The sequence below is a fragment of the Sorex fumeus genome, unplaced genomic scaffold (assembly GCF_029834395.1).
Source record: "Sorex fumeus unplaced genomic scaffold, SorFum_2.1 ptg000037l, whole genome shotgun sequence".
Taxonomy (NCBI): domain Eukaryota; kingdom Metazoa; phylum Chordata; class Mammalia; order Eulipotyphla; family Soricidae; genus Sorex; species Sorex fumeus.
Genome location: NW_026606094.1, coordinates 33938890 through 33965210, shown reverse-complemented (window position 1 = coordinate 33965210; position 26321 = coordinate 33938890). Strand labels below are relative to the sequence as shown.

Below are 26321 nucleotides of genomic sequence, written 5' to 3'. Positions count from 1 at the left end.
GTTACAAAATGTCTTTTCTTTAATAATTCTGCATCACGTTAGCACATAAAAATTCAATGAGTAATTTCTGAAACATACTCTTAAAATCAGTAATTAATAGATTATTTTTCTTTATGTATGGATTTTGCTATATGTGGAAGATCAACATAGTTGATTTGAAAGATTACTTGAAAGCAACAACAGGAGACATTATTGTGGTTTTTGAGCCATACCTGGATATTCAGGGGTTACTCCTGGCTGTGCACTCAGGAATTACTTCTGGCGATGCTCAGGGGACCATATGTGATGCTGAGGATCATATGTGATGCTGGTTGGTATAGGCAGTGCAAGTGCCACTATAATATCACTCTGGCCTCTGAAGTTGTTATAGTCTTTTTTGATTTTTTTATATCTTTTTAATCAGTTGTTAATTTGAATTTTTTTTATATCTTGCTAGACAGTCATAAAAATGATGTTCCTAATGTAATTTGATCTCCTTTGTAGGTGAGAAAGTTTTAGATTAGCTCTGTTTTAATGCCAAATAGAAACTTTCTTCTTCTTGGATAATGTAATGAAAGGCAATTATTATATTATTACACCAGCATTGACAATATAAGGGTAGAAAGAAGCTGGCTATGTGTGGGGTAGAGGCTGATGGGATATAATAAGGAACTATTTTCCCTTCATTTTTATTTATTTATTTAATCATTTATTGCTTTTTCGGTCACACCCAGCCGATGCTCAGGGGTTACTCCTGGCTCTGCACTCAGGAATCACTCCTGGTGGTGCTTGGGGGACCATATGGGATGCTGGGAATCGAACCCGGGTTGTCTGCGTGCAAGGCAAATGCCCTACCCGCTGTGCTATTGCTCTAGCCCCTTCATTTTTATTTTGAGTAAGAAATAGAGACTGGGGCTATGGCAAGTTCAATATGTTTCCTTAAGTACTTTTTAATTATAGAAATGAAAATAATGAAAAAGGTTAGAAAAGAGATTGTAACTACAGTTGGAAGAAGGGAGATAAAAAGATGGATGTATGTATGGGGGAAAAGAAAAAGATGGTGTACATATGAGTTCATTTTTTTATATGTTCTATAGATGAAGTACTCCTTACAGGAATGAACACTCAAGAAACAGTGGTAGAAACTGATACCTCAGTTTCTGAAATAATGATTTAAACAAGAAGTATATTTAAAAACTGGAAGATGGTTATTCCTTCACAAATTACATCTGAATATAGAAAGAACAAGGAGAAACTTTTTTTTATTCCATGTATGGGAATGGCATACTTGGGGCCAGAAAGATAGTACTTTGGGTAGGGCACCTGCTTTACATGCGGCCAACCATGGTTTTACCCCTAATACTGAATATGGTTTCCACAAATAGCTCCAGGAGTAATCCCTGAGCACAGAGTCAGGAGTAATCCCTGAAAACTTAAGGGTGCCACCCTCCACCCCAAGAAAGATATGCAAGGCTATACAGTTCTCTAAGTGAAGAGATTTATTTTCAAAAAGATAGTAAGTAATTCAATAAACATATAAAGTTTGGAATTTAGGCAAATGTTTGAGGCATATCAATATTTAGATGTGTCTAAGACAATAAAAATACATGCACACATTTTCCTCAAACTATTTTTAAACAGGTTCATGTATATTCAAATACATTGGATAAACATAAGGTTTGTTGTTATTTTTTTATAAAAATCAGTACATACACTTGGTAAAAGGGTAACCATGAATTGTATGTTTATACTTGTTAAATGCTACCTATCTTTATTTTCTTATTTTCTTACTACTTTTGGTTTTTAGGTTGCACCCAGTGTGCTTAACGGTAGCTTCTGAGAAGCATGCAGTGCTGGAGATCAGTTGAACCTAGAACTCCAGCATGCAAATTGTGTGCTACAGCCCTTTCCCCTATCTTCTTGGTTCTTTACCCTAATTTTTATGAAGTTTGGCTTACTAGAGACAAATACTAAGTTTTAGGTTCCATGTAATTACCTGTGGTACTAAGGTGAGAAGAACTTAGACACGGCTCCTAAATTTAATACATAACCCGGATATGTGTGCATACACACATACACACACACACACACACACACACACATTTGTCAGAAACTGCAGCGGTAGCAGCAGACTGACTGTAAGCAAAGACATGCAATTCCTTATGAGATATGGAACTCTTTCTGAATGGAAGACATATTTGAATTCAGACTTCAGGTCTCAGAGCCAAATTTTATTTGTTGTAATTTCAAAAAATAAATTATTTTCAAGGAGGCTGAATAGATGCCAAACCACTGAAGAATCATGTCATACTCTAGAAAGAACAATAATAATTTGGTATTTTAAAGCAAGCTTGGGATTCATGTCAAAAGTGGCTGTCTAATCAAAACATCAGAAGTTCAGAACTAGAAAGTGAAAATTAAGGGAGGCTGAGCATTGTTCAACTTAAAGGGATTCCTTATTTTAACTTACAATGCACTCTAGCACTGTCCTCCCTTTGTTTATGGATTTGCTCAAGCAGGCACCAGTAACATCTCCATTTTGAGATTTGTCATTACAGTTTTTTTGCATATCCAATACGCCATGGGTAGCTTGCCAGATTCTGCCGTGTGGGCGGCTTACTCTCGGTTGCTTGCCGGGTTCTCTTGAGAGGGACGCCCTACCTTACAGTATTGAAATAAAATAGAACTCGAAGAAACTGAGTTTACCACCATCTGGTAATGTTGAGTTTGAGAGTGTTTAAGAGTATTCAGCAAATCAAACATTAATGTTTGAGTATATACTTGCTGAATACTCAAGTTTCTCCTCCCACTTTCTTATGTTGAAAAACAAATGTGTGCTCAGCAATAGCCAGTTGGACTCAATTGAGATGATCCCAATTTTGTAGGCAACATCAAAAACGTCATAGTCAGGAGCCAGCCCTTCATCTCTCCATTAGGTCTGATCGGGGTGGACCTCAGCCAATCAGTGTTCTAGAGCTTCTCCTCAGCTTGTTTGATCTGGTGCTCTTGTCCTGGGCAATCACAGTGAATAATGGGAGGAGTATGTTGTTTTCTTCTTTCATTTTCACATTAGATGCCCTGTCAGAGAGAATTTGACAATGACTTCTTAGTCAAGTTTGCTTCTGCGTGTAGCTTCTTTGAAGATACTTGGGTTGCCTTCTCAGCTGTGGAGTGTTAGGCCATTGGAAGGCACTAGAGGGTGCGGATCTTCTTTTCTTTGTGTCTGTGGATGCCTTTGGACACTGATTTTGTGGCTTTGAAAGCTTCTGCTTTGACTTTAGCTGTGGGAGTGGCAGAGGCTTCCTTTGTTTTGGCAGCTGTCTTTGTGAAAAGATTCTTTGTTCTGTTATTTTATCTAATTTCCACAATATCTCTATCATAAAGGCACTGCTAAATAAATTTATCATCTTACAGGTTAAAAAGAGTACTCATGAATCTCAGTTCTCATTTCCAAGTAAAAAAGGTTCAATACATTTAGAGATACTGTTGGAAGAGGGTCTTACTAAGCTGATTTAAGGGTTTTTTTTGTTTGCTTTTTAATGCTAAATGTGTACTGTGTGGTCTTTAGAGTTTCTTTTGACTTTGTTGAATTCAGATCAACATGACCTCTGGATACTGATGACAGTATGTATTTGATGACATAGGGTAAGAAAGTCAATCTTATTTTTCAATGTGACTTTTTCCCTTAGAGTTAAAGTGTTTTGGTATTACTAAATAATGGGATATTCCAGTTGTGTTCCAATGAATGACCTACACATGAATGAATTCCTGCTAAGCACTGTTTTTTTTTTTTTTTGACGTTTTGGTGTTCAGGGAGCTCCAAGAACCCTCACTGCTTGATTCTTGAACATTCAGGTCACTGATGAATGCTAGGCCCCAAGGATGCAGTATTGCTTGGGCCTTGTGGTGCTATACTTGATGCTGGCAGGGGTGTGGGGGACACGTGTGCTGTAATACTTCAGCTGTCTCTCTGGCCCCTGCTTCCAGAGTTTTTAGAGAAATTGTATTTCTATTGGTATTTAGTTCAGAGAATAAGACACTATTATGAATGCTGCACAGGGGAGACTGAGAAAAGTCTGGAGAAGTCTTGACTTAGCTACACATAATCTCTGTGAATCTAAAATCTGGGGCCATCCCTTCTCAAGCATTTGGGGAAACAGTTACAACTAAAGTAAGACAAAGAGAAGAGAAAGGTAGGTTTATAAAGAGAACTTGTAAATTCTTCTTTGTCCAGATTCATAGAACCAGAGTGCGAAAGTCAATGTAAATGGTATAAACTGAGGACACATAGTCATGCAGCAAAACACACACACACACACACACACACACACACACACACACACACACACACAATTACAAGAGCTCTTTTCTTTTAAAGGGTTTTTGCTTTTTAAGTCTAGTGACTCCGGGTTATAAGTATTCACAGGGCACCAGTATTTCATGTTTGAACCTGTAAGATTCTGAAATTCTTCTTTCAGGCAGGGAAAGGTTTTTCTATCCAGAGGAACCAATCAAGTGCTTCAAATTATGAAAAAAATTCCCTGTTCCAATGTTTATTGGATTTCTCTGCCTGCATTTTTGATATTTTTCCCCCAAATTTTTTAGAGCCGTACTGGCCAAGCTGACTTTAGATAAAATAGGGACCAAGACGAACCAATGGGGCAAGGTGAATTTGATAGATGCTGCATTGGCATTGATCTGACATAGTCCTGATCTAAAAGGAAAAGAGAATCTAATACCTTTCAAAGCAGCTCTGAAGCTTTAATCAATAACTAGAATGTTAGATTTTGGCAAAAGAGAGATGTTAGATTTTTAAAGCTGACTATATGATCCCAATAAAAAAAATCAATTTTTATTGGGAATGAGAACTGGCAGTTTAACACAATACATTCAGAGTCTCCTGACAGAATTTGAGTCATGGATTAGCCCTACTGGAAATTAGGTAATTTTTTGTGACTTTAACATCATGCACATGAAGCTTCAATCAATAATACTTGTATTAGAGCACAGTTTTGAAGTAGGCAAACAGCATGTATAATACAGTGTCATGTGTATATAATTATCTCAGCATGCCACGTGGTGGAAAATAATCTTCAAGTGGCAGAGAATTAATAATCCTCCATTTCATTCTTCAGGATTTTATTCTAAAGTTTGTTGGCTTTTTAAAATTCTGCTTTCTTTTACTGTCTGAAAGATTTTCTTAAAAGTATAACCCCGACATTGTTCAATACAACTCACTTTCATCAACAGTATGCTGCAATGCTATTGAAAGCTGAAAATTTTATTTGTCAGTAACTGAAAGCTAGTTGCAAGGTAAATTTAATGAGCTTGTGTAGATTCAACTTTAATTCACTTGGGTTTTCCTAAATTAGATATAGATACATTCACAAGCATATACATATATGGAGAAGAAGCGGAAGGTTATTCTTATTAGCTGAGATGAGCTTAACCGTTGCCGACACTACTGAATTAATAAGATGCCCATGCAAAGGAGCATGGGCATCTTATGATGATATTTATTGTTTACTTACAGAGAAAAGGATACAGGGATCAGATTCAAAAGTTACATTTTGTTTCCTTTTGAACTAAAATGTTATTTTTGTGTTGAGAAAATAAAACAAAGGCAATGTCTATTCCAAAACATGAGTGTTATATAGACTTTGTCAAGTGGGTTCCCAGGTGTTTTACATTTTTGATAATAATACTGTGAAGTGTTAGAGTGGTGCTATGTGCATTAAATCTGGTTTCATTTCTCATGTGCAAATGACAGGTATTTATAGAGCTGCTTCAGGCATATAACAGCATGGCAGAATACATCAAAAGCTCATAGTTAAAACCAATTTAAATAGTTTTATAGTTTTATTCATTTTTTAAATTTTTGTTTTGGGGTCACACCCAGCAGTTCCTGGGAATTACTACTGACTCTGTGGTCAGGGATCACTCCTGGTAGGTATTGGTGACCATATGAGATATCAGGGATAGAACCAGGGTTGGCCATGTGCAAGGTAGGTGCCTTAACTCCTGTGATGTCACTCTGGCCCCAGTTTTAATGGTTTTTATATAAAGTTTAGGAATATTTTAGATCCAGCTGTACTTCTGACAAATCTCCCTAGCTGATGAAATTGATAGAAAGACTGGTTTTTTTGTAACATAGGGAGGGAATAAAACATGTATTCTTCATTTCATAAGTGGTAGAATATCAGTACTCCAGAGCTACCATTTATGACATCTATTTTCTATAACCCCAGTCTTGGCTGACACATGGTCTTGTTTCATGACAGAGACCCAGTGTGTTTTCATTTCTTGAATTATTAAGCTTGCTCCTGAAGACGAGAGCCTGAGGCAGTTCCTAATAACCGACTTTTACTGCAGAGACCTCACAGACATGTTAGTGGGGCTGTTGGCAATTAAGATAGTCTATAGTGAAATCAATAATATTTAGGGCATTCAGTGCATTTACTTTCCGTTGTTAACAGTTTATAAAATATCTGCATCTTTCTGCATAAAAATGCATTAGAGAAGTTTAACATTATAGTAAAAAGCACAAAGACATGTAAATGGTTCCAAGAAAATTTGAAAGTAAGCCCCAATTAACTGGTGTGTAAGTGATGTGGATGATCCATGTTCTGTAAGAAGAAAGGGAAAGCTCCAAGGAACTGGAGTAAGAGGGAGTATTTTATATAGGAAGAGGCTTGAACTAAGAATCAACTCCACCCGTCATATCTGCTGTGATGCAGATGGCTGTAAGTTTGATCTAAGCATTTGCAGTTGCAATAGGTTTCATGGTATGACTAGGAAATCTCTGTCACTGAGATGTCCAGAATAGTCTCTGACATTGTGATCCCTAGAATCTGAAATACAAGGAGCTGCTAGTGACTTTGTGTTCTTCACTTTAGTGGTCTGGAATAGGACAAGGTGTTAGGATACTAAGTGGAGATTTTTCTGTAGCATGTAGACCCCTTTGCTGGTGCTGGGAGCAGAACAAATAAACTCGGGGTGGGCTTATATGCTATATGTAATATGTGTGTTCACTCGTTGTAAGAATCAGAAGCATTCAGTTCTAAAGTAGTGTATGTATATGTACATATATACACATATGCATATTTACATACATATATGTATATAAAATATATACACATACACATATATGTCTGTATCTTTGACTGCAGTAGGGAAAGCCAGTTTTTCATTCAAGATGTCTTCAGAAATGGAAATATATTTTGGGCAATTAATTTCTTAGATTAGAAAATTTTAACAACCTTTTTCAGGATAGAGCAACTTTTTTTGAGCTGGGATTTTCATTTGTTTTTATTTTTCAGCCACCACTGGTATTGCTCAGGGCTTACTTCTGGCTCTGGACTCAGGCATCACTCCCAGGATTCAGGGACCATATGGGGCTCCAGGGGTCAAAACTGAGTTGCTTATGGGCAAGGCAAGCACCTTAACTGCTGTACCGTGGCTTCCTTTCCAGATATTTTTTTAAAAAGTATTTGAAATACTGCGACTGGAGATATAGTACAGTGGGTAAGACTTTTGCTTCATGCATAACTGACAGGAGTCTGATCTCCAGCACCACATATGGGGCCGAACACAGCCGGATGTGGGCCAGAAAACAAAAACTGGAAAAAAGAAAAAGAAAAGAAATTCATCTGGATTTGTCATCCTTCATGGACATTCTTCTAAAGAATATCCTCATTTTTGTCTCCAAATTCATATACTGGTAAAAGCTTTTATAAGGGCAGACTGTATCAACTCAATCAGCAGACACATTATACGTATCCATGAAAACTTAATCAAAGAAGCAGATTATCATTAATTGTGCTAATTCTCTGGATTCTCTGCCTGGCACATAAGTGCTTGTCACATTTCAGGATTTTTGAGGCCCTCCTCCCTCTAGCCCTAAAACGATAGCTTTAGGCTCCTTTAATCAACAACCCATGTGCTCATTTAACCAACAATCTCTGCGGCTGCCATAGTTGTGAATCAGGTCCTTGTGACGGAACAAATGTTACACAATAAACTGCCAGAAACAGATAAGGAACAGTAGATTGTGCACATAATGTATGAAAGATGCAATTCTTTGATACTGTGTGTCTGACTTCTTATGTTTTAGTTTCTTGGAGCATGTTTTCATCTATTGTCTTTAAAAATTTTAAGCCAATTTTATCAAAATCTGCTTTGTAGGAATATATTATTAGGTATTGCTGAAACTGAATCCTATTACTTTCATGATTGCATTATTCATTTTTCTATTTGGGCTCTAGTACCAGTTGTGCCACCATAAATTTCTATTTGCAGTGATAAATGTAACAATGACCGAGCATTGATTAAAGCTGAGAAGGCGTGCCTGTATTTGTGGGGTGTGCGTTTGCATATGTGTGTGCGTGTGTGAGATGTCTTGATCCATTTGTACATTTCTTTGGGGAATTCTTGGGCAATTAAGTCAGCCTATTGCAAATAGAGCCCTCTCTGAACACTCTGATTTGATAGGAGAATGGGTAATTCCTGTTAATGACTAGTACATCTGTTCAATTATATTGTTTTTTATTGATGCTTAATTAGGTGTCAAGTTGGAGGAGGGGGAGACTGAAAGCATGATTCCCTTTTAAATGTCAGAGATTTCCTCTAAATTACCTGTCTCTTTTACATACATGGGATAGATACTTTGACAGGCATGTGTTCTTCTGACCTTAAAACATTTATACTGTACTGGAGAAGAAGTAGAATATTCCTCGAGAAGTGAATTCTATAGAAGCTGGTTTTCCTTGAATGTCATTCATGTCCAGTTTGGTGTGGAGTGACCCTTGTCAACCTTTAGCTGGCAACAGAAGGAAGGCTTCCCATGGGTAATACAAGTTTTCTTAAATAGGCTCCTTTATCTAAGGAGAGTTTTCATTAGAAAATTGTGCACTGAATAAACTTGAGGTTATATGGCCTTAAAATGTAGCTTGCTTTATGTTCCAAAGCAAACAAAACAACAGTCGCTTATTTTCTTTTTTAAATGGTGTGATCATGCTGAACATATTTGTAGACAAATGCACACTTATTCAGTGAATAAAAGGGAATATTTATAAATAAAACTCCTCAATCTAGAAAAATTTGTAATAAAGACTAGAATAATATAAAAGCCTTTTTAGGATGCTTATAATCTTAGTTTTTATTTTCTATTGATGTCAGTGGGCAGGTTGAAGCCAAAGATGATTGGCTTCATGTTATGTCAGAAAGCAGTATAATGTGCTTTATTAAAATTATGCATAATGTGTGAGATTCTATAGTAATTAAAAAGGAAGAGTTGACAGACAGAAAATTAAGCTTTTAAAAACAGATCATAGTGGTTAAGGTTTGCTTGACTAGAAGACTGATCTTGTCTAATTACCTAGTTTATAAACTTGTGAAATGTTTGTTTCTTAAAGTACAGTGATTGGAATATAAAATCTTGTTAAAAAATGGATATAGGATTGTTAATTGTAGTGACTTCACATTGATGTTTCTGCAACGTAAAAGGTTTAAATAGGTTAAGGTGGTCTTAGTTTGGTTTTGTTCATATTGTTCACTGTCACTGACCTCTCGTTGTTCATTGATTTGCTCCAGCGGGCCCAGTAACGTCTCCATTGGAGGCTTTTGTTGTTACTGTGTTTGGCATATTGAATACGTCACGGGTAGCTTACCAGGCTTTGCCATGTGGGCGAGATACTCTGAGTAGCTTGCCAGGCTCTCCAAGAGGGGCGGGGGAATCGAACTCTGGTCGGCCGGGTCGGCTGTGTGCAAGGCAAACGCCCTACTGCTGTGCTATCTTTGTAAAAATTACTTTAAATTAGTTATATATAAAATATTTATAAGAAAATATAAGCCAGTTTCTTGAATCTATACAGAGTTATACTTCATCAGTTATTGTTGATTTTTTTGCAAGTTTCCTCTTCCCTGTGTTACCAAGTATTTATGATTTTGTAAACAATTCTCAGAATTACTTCTTGTAAAGTATATTATAAATTTTAATAAAGTCATTCTCTTTTACTTTTTTTGACTTTGGGTCACAGTAGTGGTGTTCAAGAGGCTACTACTGCTTCTGTTGTACTCAAGTACTCAAGTACCCTTTGCAATACAAGGGAGAACTCTAGTGCCAGGGATCAAAGCATGTGCTCCGGTCCATTGAGCTATTTTTCTGGCTCTAAAGTTATTCTTTCTTATTTCTGAGGTAAAATTAAAAAAAAGAAGAGCTTCATCCCATCATATAGTATCAATGAGATTTTGCCTATTTCAAAGTTATATATTAGAGAATTGATTCATGTATATTTAAAGAGCAGTGAGGACTTTCATAGTATTTTTCAGAAAATTGGGGAAATTTAAAGACATGATTATACCAAAGTTATGCAATAATTTTGGAAATACTACCGGAGTTATTTTATATCTTAAAGTTTATTTTTGTGGTAATTCTTGTGTATCACGGTATCACTGTCATCCCATTGTTGCGCCAGTAATGTCTCCATTCGTCCTATTCCTGCGATTTTAGCTGCCTTTCCTTACTCGTCTTTCCCAATTAAACTGCCATATTGGGAGGCTCTTTCACTGTCAGGGGAATGAGGCCTGTTATTGTTACTGTTTTTGGCGTATCGAATATGCCACGGGGAGCTTGCCAGGCTCTGCGATGTGGGCAGGATCTCTGAGAGGTGTATATATATATATATATATATATTTCCCTCTGTAATTTGTTGCCTCTTGTGTGAACCCCATCAGATATGGTGTGGTAATTATGGAAAATGGGTAGAGAGTGTCTTATGATATGTCCAGGAATATGTTCACTCATATGTGAGTCTTGGCGCCTGAGTTTGTGGAAAGTGGTCTGGAGCGTGGCAGTGGTTGGGTAGTGGAGGTCAGCTGCCGAGGTTTGAAATATAAATTACAATTTAATTAATATACCACAGTTAAGCATAGCTTTATATTATGAAAATAAATGACACATTAAAATTATGTACAAATCCAAATGTTAAAAATATTGTCTTAACTTGTAATAACATCAGTGATGGTTATTGCTTACCAATAACCATCAGACATGTTCAGTTCTCCCATAGATACTATCTTGAAGAACAAAGCTATGGAAAATGTTAATTCAAATTCTACTTAGCGTGGCAAATTCAAGATTGAAATCTCTCTTTTCACCCCAAATACAGGCAGTAGTGGACTGGAGCGATAGCACAGCGGGTAGGGCGTTTGCCTTGGACACAGCCAACATGGCCGACGCAAGTTCAATTCCTCTGCCCCTCTCGGAGAGCCCGGCAAGCTGCTGAGAGTATCTTGCCCACACAGCAAAGCCTGGCAAGCTGTCCGTTATGTATTCGATATGCCAAACACAATAACAATTGTCGCAATGGAGACATTACTGGGCCCACTCGAGAAAATCAATGGACAACAGGAGGACAGTGACAGTGACAGGCAGTAGTATTCTGCAGAAATTTCCTCTCTTTACACAGCAATTAAAATTAAAGTTCAGTTATATTTTCTTTTTTCCTTGTAATTGTATATTAAATATACAAATAGAGTGTGAATTTTACTGTTTTTTAATTTTATTTTAGGCCACACCTAATCCCTTATGTATTATTATATATAGTTGTATAAAATTTTCTTATTAAACATTTAATAATATAGTTTTTAACATTGAAATGTTATTCATACAGCCTAATGCATCATACAATAAAAACTTTTTTTCCTTTTTTTTTTCTGACTCTGTTTTAGGCCACACCCTCAGCTGTGTTCAGGGTTTACTCCTGGCTTACTCCTGGCTTACTCCTGAGCTTGGGAATCAGGCATAGGAGTGATCAGGGGACTAATTTTTATTCTAGGGAAGCAATGATTCTTTTATTTATTTAAATTCCAAAGTAACTTGAAATAGTTGAATATTTATTATGAAAACACAAACCAGAGACATCTCTGTTGGAATTGTTTTGCATGAGACTTAAATAAAATCTTTGTGGTCTCTGTGTTAGCCAATGTTATTTCTATCCATTCTTTTCCTTTCTATTAAGAAAACGAGAAGTTACTGAATTCAAAATCATGTCTTTCCAAGTAAAACCTTGTTTATCATGCCCCATGCACAAATGCAAATATCCCAATTTGACTATTTTGTTTTCTTCCAAAGAATTGCTTATCAATCAGAATTTTTTTGGCAACTATTTTAATTAAGTGAAAACTACTTTTGAATTCAGATGAGAAAGACCGCTTCTTGTTTATGTTCTACTAAAGAGACTGAAAATAAGAAATTAGACAATTTAATTATAATAATTATAAGGCTGTAATTATCTTAAAAATAATAAAATCTTGGTATGGAAGACAGAAGGAGAAGGAGATCAGTGATGAATTAAGCTAATGAAATTAGGAATGAGTCCATGAAATGGTAATATTTGACCTGGAACTTAAGAGTCAGAAGAAGTGGTAAAGCATAGCAGAGAATTGAACTCACACATAAGAACTTGCTGTTTTGTTGTGTCAAATTCTGCTTCCAGTAGCAAGTTAAAGAGTCAGATCTCTCTTTTTTACCCCAACAACAGGCAATAGTGTTCTGCAGAAATTTCCTTCCTTCCCTCAGCAAAGTTATTGTTGCTCAACGGATTGGTTTTCACCTGCCTGTCTGCATGTATCAGAAATCTGAAAATCACTGATTTAGAAGGACATTTGGCATAGGAGTTTATGATCATGATGTTTTAGTTGATGATGAACCATATGGATGAGAAACACCCTGCAATTCTGTTATCTATATTATCTTGCCATAGAAAATGTAGTGTTTCACTATGGCAGCAACCTCATGCATTTTCTGTTGACCACATCTCTTAATAGTATCATTTTTCCTTGTGCTTGATTTAATCTTGCATTGTTTTGTTCCACATGGCTCCCAGATGCACAAAATCCACTGCTAATGTTGCCAGTAAAAGGCTAAATTGAATGACTGACCTAGAAACATAATTAAAAGTGATTATGTATCCCAGAAGTGGAACATCAGTGATGGTTATTGCTCACCACTCAGGCATGTCCAATTCTACCATAGGTGCGATCTTGAAGAACAAAGCTTTAGAAGTTGTAAAATCTTTTGTTTCATTAAAACTAAAGAAACTAATAAAAACTTGTGAAGACTATATTTTGTTTGTGAAGAGACTTCTGGTAACTTGTACTGGATCATATAATGACAGTATCACTATATGACTGAATATGTTACTGTTTTAAAATAATGTGTGACTATGTTTGCCATTTGGCTTCATTTTTCTATATGTGGGTGTAATAGTCATGTTTTCTGTAGCTTATTAGTTAAAATATTAGGGACTAAAACTCCTCTGTTAGGAAATCTGAAGATGACCCCCTTGTAGTCATCTGACTGATTTTTTATCATTTATTGCGTTCAACAGAAAATAACTTATAGGGACAGGATGATGGTTCAAAAGATTAGAATGCAGGTTTTGATGTGGGTTTGGTACTCAGCACTACATGGTCCCTGTGCATCATGCCATGAATAGCCTGGATACTGCTAGGGATGATCTCTCGTTTGGGGCCCACTTCCCTAGAAGTGCTCAGGAGACTCAGAGGCCTGTTCCAGCAGCTTGTGGTCTACCAGACAAGTGGATGAATGGTAGGTCTTGAAAATGTGTTGCTGCTTAGGACTTGTAGTGCTGGAAATCAGTCATGTGATTCCAGAAGTACTGGGACTTGCAAGTCACACTGGTAAGGTTTGGGAGCAATTAAAAAAATTATAGAATAATGCAAATCCAGTAAATTCTCATTTAAACCACTTATAATTAGCCACATTCTTTAGAACAATATGAAACATGGCTGTCTGACATTGAGTAATAGTATGTGCACGGACACTTCACTGATGCCACGAAATAATTGAAATAGCATTTTTCATTAATTTGTTCAGATATGAGTAGCTAAAATGCAGACATGCACAAATGCGAATTCCATTAGTTCTAGGAGCCAACCTAATGACTACTATATGACTACTATAAACAAATCATTATCCATTATTGATGTGTCATTGATCAGCACAGCAAAATCAGTGTTGTTTGGATCTCTTGCACACAGTGAAAAGATACATTCTTAAGCAATAAAGATCAATTCACATTACTTTTCCTAACAATAAATGTAAAAGAAACCATGGCTTTATTATAAATAAAAAGAATCTTATAAGAATTTTGCTTCCATTATTCCATGTAAAATAGACTAATACAACCCTGCTTTCCATTATCATTGAATGAAATTCTATGCCATTTTTGTTTATAGGATTATTAATTTCATATGTGTAAAATTACAGTGATTGGCAATATTGCTTAAAGTTTAGGTGACTAGTCGAGTATTTTCAGGTATGCAAAAGTAAATATTTATCTTTTATTTTATGGAGGTTGAGTGATAGCACAGTGGTAGGGCATTTGCCTTGCATGCAGCTGGCCCTGCCAACCAGGTTCGATTCCTCCGCCCCTCTCGGAGACCCCGGCAAGCTACTGAGAGTAGCTCATCCGCAAGGCAAAGCTTGGCAAGCTACCCGTGACGTATTCAATATGCCAAACACAATAACAACATGTCTCACAATGGAGATGTTACTGGGCCCGCTCGAGCAAATCGATGAACAACGGGAGGACAGTGCTACAGTGCTACCCAAAGGAGAATATAGCAGAATTCAACTGCTCCTGAAGGCAGAATCTGGCAGTCATGTAGGAAATCTGTTCTCTAAGCCAGCAGAGGAAGGATCTAAGTTTGGGATCCATTCAGATAGGCTGCATTTTATGGAGGTGGTTTTTGGCCTCTCCTCATGGACTCCGATACTACTCCTGGGGTCTGCTTAGGGTTCAGTTTTGGTGATACAGGCCCACACACCATGCAGTGTAAGGTCTGTGTTATAAATTCAGAATGTGTTGGTAAACCAGGAATATCTAATTTTCCTTGGGCTTCTTAGCTCTATTTACTCATTTGATTGTGTCTAATGAACCGGAGTCTAATGATGGCACATGCATTTCCCCCCATTATCTCTGTGTCTTATCATTTATTCCACAAACCTTTTTTACTGTCCTACCAGAAGGACAAACACAGAGAACACAGTACAGTTGTATGGATTGCTGGATTGCAGAACACGCTTACTACATACAGTCCAATGATCCTTGTTTTTTTTTTTTGATTCTAATAGAATTAATGTACATTGTTTTCTTGACTGCATTGAAATTGATTTCCCTTAGTTTTCACAGAGAATATTAAGAGAATCAGGGACAGGTTCTAATATGAATCCTGAAATTAATATAAGAGAAAGAATATTCTTAAACTTCAGACATAAAAAAAATCAAAAACCCACATTGATTTTCTGTTGTAGTGGTATTTTCACTTGGGAGTCATAACTCCAAAATGAGAACTTCACCAGAATGGCAGTGAATTTTTGTTATAAGAAGTATGTGGGAAAACTGGCATGAAAAATTTTTTCTGGGTATTCTAAGGAGAGAACCCAAACATCTAGAAAAAAGAAATCAGAACCAGAAGACCAAATGGATTTTTTTCTTGCACAGTTTCTAGAACTGAAAAATACTATTTATTGCTTTATTTGAATTAGAGAACATTTATTGAGAAATCTCAGTGAAAAATTAAGTTACTGGGTGTTCAGAAGTGACATAAAAGACCGAGGAGGCCACTGTTTCCTTGATGTGATCAAGGGACAGGAAAGGAAAGATCAGAACTTTGGGGAAATATCCCAGGAAGAGTTGACAGGCCTGTCTGTTATCCTTGTCAGGGAGCAAGAGCAGTGACAGTGGACTCTTCTCTCACGATGATAGGTGACCTAAAACAAATGGCTTGAATTCCCATGCCTTGCTTCCACTCACATTCATTTGTGCATTCAGGAGAGTGAGGAAGGAGTCCATTCAGTCTCTTTTTTTAGAGAAAAACATATTCAATGAGACTGTATGGGTTTTCAGGCCTGTGGGAGGTTGCTGAGTCACATATGATTCATGGATCTGCTTCAGAAATCTTCAGATTTTAATATAACAACATAATAAAGGGTGGTCTGTTTTAAAACTGCTTGTTGAAATCCACGTGGGGATGTGCTCTAAATGGAGCACTAGGAAGAGTGACAGAATGATTATTAATGAAAAAAATAGAGAAGCCTACAACAATCCATTTGGAATTTTGATGTTTAATTCATGATACTAGCAGCTTCATGGTTATTTAGTATTTCATAAAGATGATGGGTTACATGGGACATGTTATCTTATGGCAGGACCCTTCTACCAAAGTAATGTCCTTTTTAAGCTGGTGCTTGTGAAATCTTTTCTGCCTATTTCTAGAATGACTGAGTGTTCAGTTTCTAAGTTTTCTATTCTAGATACAGGAGAATTATTTCAATCAGTAAAAGAAATAAACCTCAACACAATGGGCTTTCTCTGAGAAGAATGACTATTGTGTCTTAAAGAAACTTTTATATTTTTTCCAGTAATTTAATTTTCAGTATCCATCTCGTCTTTGAATCTTAATATGCAATTTATACCTTTGACTTTGTGACTTCATTTTCATAGTTGTAGTGAATTAAATATTGTTAAGGGTTTATTTTAACTTTAAAATCCTTTCCTAAGTGACTTGCAAACAGGAATCTTGATTCTTACATTTAAAAATATTGAGTTACACAGAAGCTTCAACTGGATATAGCTCTTACAGCACTAACATTTTTTCCCCTGTTTTTCTCCTTCCAGTTGCCTATTTTCTGACTTGTTTTTTTCTTATAAATCAGAAGAAGTTATGATTTCATAATATGGCTATTTAAATATTAGAACATGTTACAAAATATAATCCAAGTGAAATGTTCAAAATTGAGATGAAGAAATTTAGTGATCTATTTTCATGGATTCCAGGACATATTCAGGGACAATGTGTGGTCCCTGGCATTTGAACAAGAGTTGTAGGCTGGCTCAGCCATGTACAGGGCAAGTGTGTCACCTCCTGTCCTGATTTTCCACCTCGAGGGGTTAGCTGTCTTTAAAAGGATTTCTGTATAAACTTGTCTGGACCCAGGCTTTTGTATTCATACATATGTTTGTGTATCCGAATCTGTACTATGATAATAATGTAGACTAGTTTAAAGTCATATTTTTCATCCACACTTGAAGAAGTTAATATTACTATTAAAATATTTGTATTTAGAAACACATGATGGCTGACTCTCAGCCTCCTACTTTATGTCAAATCTGTGTATATGTTGAGAATGATATGATTCAGTTGCTATGTTACTAATACCCAGTATGTCAGGTCATGATATACTAATAAAAGCAGTCAAATTTATGCCTCTGTAAGTAAATTGTGTTTATTTATTTGGTAATGTTGATGACTACTTAAAAATTTAATTTGAGGAAAATTTTACCATTGAAATAATGATATGCATAATTTTTCACATAGACCTTTTAAAAGAAAAAATACTTGAGTTTTCTCTTGTTTAAGTCCTTATTTCTAATTATAGACCTGTTTTTTGGCATGCCAAAAATAAGAATTCTGTAATTACTATTTTTTAATGTCAGGAAATAGTCTTATAACTCAGTTCTAAGAATTCTATGAAATATGGAATAATCAAATTTGTTAAGTTTGAGATTGATGAATTTTATCTGGTCATCTAAAGAGAATCCAGTCATATTTTAGGTCCATGGAATAAAAGCATTTGTTGACATTTACATATATATTACATATATATGTATATATAAATTTATAATGTCAAACTGTTCTGTGGCCTTAGGCAAGTGCCTTACCCTCCCAAAGTCTGGTTCTTCTCATTTCTAAAGTAGAACTCAAGATAGCATCTGCCTAAACAGATCTTTGTGGGAATTAAGGAACTTGTTTACATACTGTGTTAGGAACAGGTCATGGTATTGAACTGTGTAAACGTTGTTAATTGTTATCTGTTAAAAATCTATTGTTTGTTCCAAACTGTGCTACATAGCCTCAGCATATAAAACTAATGGCTGTGGATTGTATATTCATGACAATTAAGTGCTGGTGGAAAATAATCCTAACGTAAGACAGTATATCAGTATATGTGGCATTTGGTAAGATACCACATGTATTTTATTAGGAGTACTGAGAAAAAGATTTTCTGAGCTTGGTTGTTTTGATTGCATAGATAAAGAAGGAGCTGAACATAGATTTGAAGAACAATTTGAGGAGTTATAGTGGCTTACAGATAACTTCAGGCTAGTGGAAAACACAATTAATTGAAACGACAGACTGACATGCTCGTGAAATAGTGTAAACTGATTTGATTGCAGATCCCCATGGAGAAGTGAACTGGACCTTTTGTGAGAATCCAAATTTTAATATTTTGAAATATCAAATATGTTGAATGCTTTGCTGGTAATTTAGAAAAGAAAAAATGAGGAACTTTTTATCTTGACATTGAATGATATGTGCTTGAATTAGATTACAATAAATTTTGTTAACAGTTCATAGTGACTAAGGAAAAAAGTCTAAACTTTGAAAGGTATTAACTTTAATAAAATGAATGGAGTTTTTATAAGGAGCAATTACAAATTCAGCTCATTTGCTTCATGAAACAGCAGCGGCAGATTGCATGGCCATGTGGGACACCTCTGTTGGTACGGGTTGCAGATAGAGTATGCTGGAGGTTGTAACTTACTGTGATGTGGAAGAATAAAAAAAAGAACCAAAGGCACTAAGGCCTCTGGGGAACGAAAAGCCTTAAGGCCCTTGTATGAGAACTCTCCCCCTTGAGCTAATCCTTGAATGGTGGTATTAATATCAGTCCTAAAGTGTATTGCTCATTTTTTTTTCATGGGAGCTAGAAGCAGATTGATGCAGCTGAGGCAAACATATTAAACAAAGAAAAAGATCTTCAGATAAAACAAATTCAGCACAAGATGGTGGGAAAGTAGATCTCATGAAGTACTTTTTGGACTTTGGTAATGTGAGTGTGTGTATTTGTAAATGCATTAACTTTATAAACACATGTACAGACACACTTGCATGAGAGTTATGTGAGGTCAACAAAAAATGAACTCGGGAGGAACATAAACATCTTATGATTCAGATTTTAGGATAGATCCCTTTTGCCATTTTTCCACTTTGATGAACATGGAATACTAATGAATTTTACAAGATGAAACAGCTTTTAAGAAGCCAACTAACAGTTTATTGAGAAATGGTATAAATTGAGAACAGTTTTTGAAATATTGAGAATAACATCTCCGGTGTGATCATCCTTTCACAAGCAGTTGTAGGTTTATTGTAGATATTCCTTTTATACCATATTTAAATTGTGTTTACTTTACTGTTATCCATGTTTTAATAGAACCATTCAAAATAGTGTGTTTAAATTATCCAAACTTTTTGGCTTATTAATATTATATTTTTCTAACTATAAGAATGCTGTATGTTTATATATATATATATATATATCAAAACTAGGAGCAATTTGACATTGAAGGGAAATTAATAGGAAGCGGATAACTTGAAACATGGCTTTGTTACTTCATATTTATTAATAAGCTAGTTGTATGTGAAGAGAATTGGGAATCCAGCAGGGTAGTTCAAGTAGCTGGAGTGCATGCTTTTAATGCCGGACTCCTGGATTCCATCCCCAACATCTCATGGTCTCCTGAGCACTGCCAGATATTTTGGAGTACCAGTGGATGTGTCCCCAAACAAGCAAATAAACAAACAAAAATAGAAACAATGGAATGATCAGGTTGTTAAATCTTGAGATATTTTAATTATTTCCCAGATGCACAGGACATAACTATATATCTTACTCTCCTATGCATGAAGTAAATTTATTTCTTAGCAGTTAGTGGCATATACAGAGTTGTTCTAGGACAAGGTTCCAATCAGCAAAGCACCCCTCCTCTCATTTTCCTACCATGAATCTTCTAAATCCTGTGCTGAACCAGCCTTCTTGGTTCCTTTGGTTGTTTAGTATGATTCCTATTCCTTCTGTGCTTTATGATAATTGTTAGTGGAATTATTCAGTAGGGTGTGGAAGAAAACCATCTGTTTTTAGAGACTCTTCCTGATAATAACTAAATTCACACACATTTCTCTTCTCCAGAGATGTACCACATTTAATATAGTAAAAAAGGACAATGAGTTCGGGTAGGATCTTATAATGGTTTTTAGCAATTACTTTGTTCTGTTGTTGCTACTAGTAAAAAAGCAAATTTTGTCTGTAGAATTTAAAACAATTATACGTAACTATATAGACTTGACACTTCCTATTCAAAAGTTAGAGTCTGCAATAGATTAAACCGTGTCATTTGTGCTGTTTTGAAATTGATAGTCCTCAAATGAATGAAATATGGAATGGATTGCATACTCTCTTAAAAAAATAATTTCCTCTGCAATTCATTGTTCTTTTGAAAGCCATATTACAGAAAAATCAAACCTCAAAGGAAAGATACTAATTTTAAGGCAAGTGCTTGTTTTCTAAAAAAGAATAGTGAAAACATGTTTTACATTTTAAAAATTTCTGTTTTTTGACAATTGTTCTGTTTCTGAAAATTAAGTGTAATGTAGGGGATGTTGACAATTATCAAAATAATTCAACAAGTATTTTTCTTAAGCCTCAAAGATATCAGGGTGAAGTTTTCTAATTAAACTGTGTCTGAGGACACCTTGAACAGTTAGAGACATAGTAGCATACATTGTCAGCTGACTGTAATGAACTATAGGGGAAGTGAAGGATTTCAAGACTAAATTATTTTTCCTATGATGTTTACTGTAAATTAAAAAATCTAAATTTTTAAAGTATTGTAAAGATTTGATAATCTCTTTATTAAGGTAACACTCCATTTTAGATTTAAGTATTAAGTTTATTTATTCAAAATTTGCTGTTTGTTGAAAGTGGGTGCTATCTGTAGATACACTGGTACAGAAAATTGTTTTTTATTCTGGTATGGATTATAGACAAAACAGACAACTTGATTGATAAATCAATTACTATATGTGTACTAAATAGAAACAATCATGCTTTTAAAAAGCAATGCAGTTACATTATTTTTAAAAATACTTTTTATTTAATCCGTCTGTGCCTATTACACACATATAAAAGCACTTTCATAGAAACATAAGTTCATTGATAGATAAAATTAGCACTATGAAATAATATAGAAAAATGAGCTCAAAATACATTTATGCATTTAGTGGATAGCCAAGAATATGGTAAACTTGGGTGCTGTGGATGTGTTTTTGGAATGTATTTGTTTATATTAAAGATAGAAAATTTATCTCAGGGAGAGCTTTAGGGTAAAAATAATATGGAAAAAAGTTGTCAGCACTGAGTTGCCTGAAGTTGGTTCCAATAAAAGTTCTTAGAATGCCTGAAGTTGGTTCCAATAAAAGATATTAGAAAACAGTAATCTAAAATCCTTGTTTAACTTCTTTAAATCCTCATTTTTGTCACCTGTGGGAAGGATACATAGTTTATAGAATTGGTTAAATGAAGGAGTATTGGATTCTTGTGGCTTAGGGTTTGATGTATCGAGAAGGGTGCTGAGATACTATTATTATTCAATAAATTGGAGGAGGAATAAGATCAAAGACCATGATGGCATGGATAGCTGTGATGGTGTGTTGCCAAACAGAGGAAGCCAAGAGAGTGGTATGGGGATGGAAGAACAGTTCAGTTTTACAGATACTTTGAAAAAGAATGGTGGGATATAAAATGTGATGATCTAGATTTTTTATTTTCTGGAAAAGAAGTGTTCTTTCTTGAACACTTCTCACTCTCCTCTCACAGCTTCTCTCAGTAAATACTATTTTGTCGCACACACAGAATAGAATGACCTGGCAAATTGTGGGTAAAGTAGATGGGAGGAAAGATGAGAAATAGTATAGCAGGTAGGTTACTTGACTTGCATGCAGCTGACCAGTCACTGATACCGTGTATAACTTAATCACCACTAGGTATGATGCCTGAACACAGAGTTAGGAGCAAGTCCTGAGCAATGCAGGGTATGGCCCAAACCAAAAAAGTAGAATGGGAGTTCATATGTAAGGATAATATCTATAAAGATAATCTTTAAGGGCATGATACTGGAATGAGTACTAATAAAGGAGAGAATTAAGAGCCAGTTGGAAGTTACAAAACATCCTCAAGTTTAGAGTTGAATGGTCAGACAATAATAAAGAGAAAAGAGATCAGAGTCATGGTACACAGGAGTTGAAGGAATCTATCGGTGCAGGAGGAGAGTGGCAAAAGGAGAGACAATGGGTAGCAAAAAGTGGATATTTGTACTGCATACAAATATTGACCACATGTACAGTTGCTCGAATTTTTCACCATTTTCGTCTGCAAATGCCATTGATTCCTTACTCTCCTGACCATCAATCATGCTCAAGCCCTGTTCTATAACTTTGAAGTCTGTTACCACTTGAGACCAGAAGCAAGAGAATTATGTTTCTAACAAACAATGTGTTCCTGACACCACAGATTTGAAAATTGAATGTTTTCTCAAGGAAACACTCTGCCTATTACTAGTAGTCAAGCACAGCGGGTAGGGCGTTCGCCTTACACGCGGCCAACATGGCCGACCCGAGTTCGATTCCTCCGCCCCTCTCGGAGAGCCCGGCAAGCTACCGAGAGTATTCGATATGCCAGACACAGTAACAACAAAGTCTCCAATGGAGACGTTACTGGGCCCGCTCGAGCAAAATTCAACATTTATAACAGGATAAACATTGGCTCAATTTTTCCAGTTCTTAAGTTTTATAATATGCAGCTATTTCTGAAAAATTTTCAGCCAGCAATTAAACTGAGAGCAATATGTTTTATTTTACAGTAATTTTAGGATTCTTCCTTTTGAAAAGGATGTTTCAAGTGACTTTAAGTGGAATATGCATATCTAAGCCACTGTTTTCAATTAGTTTTTTGGCATATACTTTAATAACATTATTAGCACAAAACCCAGGACTTTAGAGTGATTTGAAGTTTGGCAGTACAGTGTTTTCACATCACATTTTTCCTAGAAATATTGATATCTGATATTTGTTTCCATGGAAAATGAATTTAGGAAATAAGCATTACTTATGATTATGGTACTATTGCATTTATGATTATTGATGGTAGATTTTGTTACTTAGAATGAATAGAGATCTTGCAATTTTCAAGCCTACTATTTCAGTTTTTCTCGTACTTTCCCCGCCTCTCTTCTGGTATCTGCCTCATATTCATCTGTGTTTACCTCTCTTAATTTGCTACCACCAATCCTTTAATGGTGAGAAAGTTGGCACAGCCTTGCTGATTAGAAACAAGGAAAACGGATGTATGGGTATGTCCTTAGGTACTTCCAGCCATTGCTCTTTTAAGTCTCCAACTTGCTTTTAAGTGACCCTCTCTTTATATATATTGCCTAATAAAGAACACCAGGTATAGAACTATTTTAGCTTTTGATCTAGTTGCTAAGTTATTTACATTTACCCATGATTGTTATTATGTTACTTCTGCTTACCATGAATGAGGTTTTCCCTGTGCTATGATCATAGCTTCACCCATCTCTCACACCCTTGAGTTAGAACTACAAAGGTCAGAAGAGATAAGCCTAATGAATCTAAAGTCATTTGAGACCTTGCTTTACTAATAAATTGACATGTTTGTTGGTAAACTCTTTCTTCCCCTGAGTTACCATTCCTTTTAGAGACATGCCCATATCTCTTCTAAAAACAGACGTGCAAACAATAGTCAAAGAAGCACTGACTATTCATTCTCTATTCTTTGGTAGATTCCACTCTGATTTTCCTCATTCTCCTTGCATATCAGGTGGGTACATATTTTTTCCCTTATTCTGGAAACGCCCTTCTTTAGATTTAGTGTTATCGTTGTCCTTGATTCCATTTATTTTGACTATACAGACTTCTCATTAATATTTCATATTTCTGGTTACTGTTTATTTCCACCTTTATCTAGATACTCCTCTTTGGGAATCATGCATTAATTTACATGAGTCTTGAATAAACATGCTTAACTAGCAAATCTTTAAATTCTGTAGAAACTTTTTTGAGCACCAAAATCATGTGCATTCCATCACCAAATAGGGATCTGTAGATGCATCTCTCAAGTACTACAGTAGACCAATGACAGCACAAGTATCAATGCTCAACTCTTGTTCAACTATACTTGTTACATCAAGTACCCTTTTATCTAAGTGGAAAACTTTATGAGTCATCGTAAAGTCCTTTATTCCACTCACTGTATCTGGTAATACATATAATCTTATAGTGTGTAGTTCAGAAATTTTGTTAAGGTAATTTTTTGTTCTTGGCATTTTTCCTTTGTTTCTCCTAACTGCTATAAAACTAGTATGAATCATTGGAATTGTATATCTCTTATCTAGATCTTTCTTTTTTACTTTCTCTTCCCTCTCCAAGCCAATATCCACTTCACTGTCAGGGAAATTATTTTATCATATTCATGTACATTTACTTGACTTCGTTACTCTTTAATTCCACATTTTTCATTATTTTGGGAACAAAATCCAGATTCTTTATAATGTTTTTGAAGACCTGATCGAACATAGCTGTTTATGTGATTTTTTTTTTCATAATTCACTCCAGCCTCTGTCCTTATCATTGCTGAACCCATGTTGGATTTCTGCCATTCAGACAAGGTAATTGGATATACGTGGGTTTGGAGCTCAAAACTTGATGGAAAATGCACCATGTTTTACATTCCCTTTGTAGTCATTGTTGCTTCCTTTCTTTTTCAATTTTGTCAAAACTTCTCTTTCAGATCTCACTTCCAGTGTATTCTTTTTGTAGAAAAGCTTCCCTACTGTCTTCTGCAATTTTCCCTAAGTGAAAGTGACTCTTATTATTTCTTATATACATCCTATCACAGTAATTCAGAGCACATTACCCCAAAGCATGCTGTTTATTTATCTTGAGGGATGTGTAAGTCTAAAGGGGTGTTTAACACTTCTTAATTAGCAATGTTGGTAATAATATCTAAGAAGACATAGTTCCATTTTTTTTTCTTGAGGTTTAGAATTAAGTAAGTAACTGCTTAGAGAAATGGGAATTTCTCCTCTGAATTAGAAAATGCTGCCAGTGCTCTTTGCTCCTAACCATTCTCTACTGTGATTTATTGTTCTTAATATTTATCCACTTATAGTAATAAGATCATTACCATTAATAGCATTTTCAAACATATCCACCAGCTTATAACATCACAGTCTATAATAGCATAGCATGATGAGCAAGGTTTAATGGTTATATAAATTTCTTTCACGCTCTTTTCCAAGTTAATTTCCTTTAGTTTCTTAATCTTTACTTACATTTTAAAATTATATTCATACAACATTTAAAATAATTATTATTCCTTCTTTTCATTCTGTGGTAGTCTATATAGATGCATACACATACAAATAAATGTTTGCCTGTAGATCATATAAATCCATTTTCATGTATACTATTTCCTCTCACATTTAATGGAAATATTTTTGAGCCTATTGAATTTAAGTTCATCTAATCATTTTTGGAAACTTTGTACTGAATTCTTATGTATCTAAAGAAAGAAGGGGTGAAGCTGAAGAAGATACATGTTTTAGTAAAACAATTATGGGTTATAAAAATCATTTTCTTTTATAAGACAGTAATTTTCTACCCCAGCTTTACATAGTCATTGTCTGGACCTAGGCTTTTGTATTCATACATATGTTTGTATATCTGAATATGCAGAAAAGAATACACCTTTCGATCTTTTCACAAAAGAGAGGGGATTAATAAGTTAATAATGTGAAAGGATTATAAATTAAATTTTATTGACCTGAATGAGGAAAATTCTGTGGTATTTGTATTGTCTTTAGTACCAGGAAATAGTAAGGTCATTGATTTAGGTTTTTCTAAATGTGTCTAACATCTATAGCCCATATTTTAAGATCTTTACTGCATTCATCTAAAAAGACTGCATATGTAAATGTAGACATATGAAGTTAAAAGTCAAACTTTGATTCAGTAATTGTAACTCCAAGTGTCTAGTTAAGAAAATGAATTGATTTGAAGTTTTGTACACAGAAAGGATATTTTGTAAGGTATAGATAATAGGATATTAAGCATCAATAAAAACGTTATAGAATGTTTATAATGGCATGGAAGAATATTTGTCATGCGAAAGAAAAAGGTATATGAGTTGTAACTAATATGCATTGGGCCATATGAGGGGATTTTCAAATGTAAAAAAAATGTACTCCATCATCAACATGTTGAGAACCATTTTCCCTGTGGTAATGGAATCAATAGACATATTTATTATATTTTCTTGTGTTTCTGTAAGTATCCTACAAATAATACACACTTAGTATTTATAAGACTTGAAACCTAGAGTTTCGTTTAGAACC

General features: G+C 35.2%; 1 protein-coding gene across 1 annotated transcript in view; it reads left to right on the top strand.

Moving 5' to 3' along the window:
- CACNA2D1 (calcium voltage-gated channel auxiliary subunit alpha2delta 1) overlaps positions 1 to 26321 on the top strand; it is a 474650-nt gene that overhangs the window by 55422 nt on the left and 392907 nt on the right. The window lies entirely within an intron of this gene.